The sequence below is a fragment of the Pteropus alecto genome, unplaced genomic scaffold (genome assembly GCF_000325575.1).
Source record: "Pteropus alecto unplaced genomic scaffold, ASM32557v1 scaffold75, whole genome shotgun sequence".
NCBI lineage: Eukaryota > Metazoa > Chordata > Mammalia > Chiroptera > Pteropodidae > Pteropus > Pteropus alecto.
The window spans coordinates 8162170-8164234 of NW_006440638.1; the positions used below are offsets into that span (position 1 = coordinate 8162170).

The following is a 2065-nucleotide window of genomic DNA, read 5'->3' on the forward strand; positions in this document are numbered from 1 at the left end:
CCTCACAGGACACCTACTAAATAAGGCTGCTCTATCAAGACTGGGAGACATAGAACATCTACTTAATATGTAGAAACAATCAAAGGGAGTCAGCCAAAATGTCAGTCCCAAGAGGAGAAAAAGAAAAATGTCTCGAATGAAAGAACAGGACAAAACTTCAGAAAAAAGAACTAAACAAAATGGAGACAAACTAGCTACTATATACAGAATTCAAAGCACTGGTTATAAGGATGCTCAATGAACTTAGGAGTAGAATAAATGAACTCATTGAGAACCTCAACAAAGAGATAAAAACCATAAAAAAGAACCAGTCAGAAATGAAGAATATAATAATTTAAGTAAAGAATACATTAGAAAGGAACAACAGATTAGATAAAGCAAAGAATTGAGTAAGTGATCTGGAAGACAATATAGCAAAAAACATTCAATCTGAACAACAAAAGGGAAAAAAAATCTAAAAAGTGAAGACAGCTTGAGAAACCTCTGGAACAACATCAAGCATACCACCATTCTCATCATACGGGTACCAGAAGGAATAGAGAGAAAGCAAGGGATTGAAAATCTATTAAAAGAAGTAATGATTGAAAACTTCTCTAACATAGAAAAAGAAATAGACATGCAAGTCCAGGAAGCACAGAAAGTCCCAAATAAGATGAACACAAAGAAGCCCACACCAAGACACAACATAATTAAAATGCCAAAGGTTAAAGACAAAGAGAGAATCTGAAAAGCAGCAAGAGAAAAGCAGTTTATTGTGTACAAGGGCATGCCCATAAGACTGTCAGCTTACTTCTCAAGAGGAACTTTTCGGACCAGAAGGGAATAGCAGAAAATATTCAAAGTGATGAAAAGCAAAGACCTATGATCAAGATTGTTCTACCCAGCAAGACTATCATTTAGAATTAAAGGAGAGATAAAGAGTTTCCCAGACAAGGTAAAGCTAAAGAAGTTCATCACTACTAAACCAGTATTATAAGAAATATTAAAGAGATTTCACTAAGTAGAAAATAAAACACCAAAAAAATGTGAATAAGAAAATATAGAAAAGAAAAAAATGCTAACTGACAAAGGCAGACACTTAAAAAGCAGTGAATCAACCAACTATAAAAGTAGAGCAAAGATTAAAAGACAAAAGTAGAAAGAGCATGTGTAATTACAACAATTAATCAAAGGATTCACAGAAACACACAGTCTACGGCCATGCCACCCTGAATGTGCCCGATCTCATCTGATCTTGGAAGCTAAGCAGGGTCGGACCTGGTTGGTACTTGGATGGGAGACCACTTAGGAATATCAGGTGCTGTAGGCATTAAAAATAATAATAGTAAAAATAAAAATAATAAAAAATGTAAAAAAAAAACAAAACACACACACACAAACAAAAGAAGTAAAAAACAATGATAAAAACATAAACATGGAGGAGTGAGTAAAAATTATACTGATTTTAGAATGTAGGCAAACTTAAGTGACCTAGAACTTAAAATAGACTGCTATAAACAGAGCCTGATGTATATGAAACACATAGTAACCACAAACCGAAAATCTGCAAGAGATAGACAAGAAATAAAGAAAAAGGAATCCAAGTACAACATGACAGAAATGTCACCAACATACAAGAGAAGAGAGCAAGAGAATACAAAAGGAACAGAGAAGAACTATAAGAACAATTACAAAACAATTAACAAAATGGCAAAAACTACATACCTGTCAATAACTGCTTTTGATGTAAATGCACTAAATGCACCAATCACAAGATGTAAGGTGGCTAAATGGATTTAAAAAAAAGACCCATACATATGCTCTCTACAAGAAACACACTTCAGATAGACACACAGAGACTGAAAGTAAACAGATGGAAAAAGATATTTCATGCAAATAGAAATAAAAAAAAGCTGGTGTAGCGATACCTACATCAAAGAAAATAGATTTTCAAACAAAGAATATACCAATAGACAAAGGCATTTCATAAATATAAAGGGATCAATCCAACTAGAGGACATAACTCTCATAAACATCTACACACCCAACCTTAAGAGCATCAAAATATATAAAGCAAATATTGATG

At 33.4% G+C, this 2065-nt stretch overlaps 1 non-coding gene across 1 annotated transcript; it reads left to right on the forward strand.

The window, feature by feature from the left end:
• Positions 1–1190: 1190 nt before the first annotated feature.
• LOC112484521 lies at positions 1191–1309 on the forward strand. Its single transcript, XR_003048036.1, has one exon. It is a non-coding gene; the product is annotated as a 5S ribosomal RNA (ribosomal RNA).
• Positions 1310–2065: the final 756 nt, after the last annotated feature.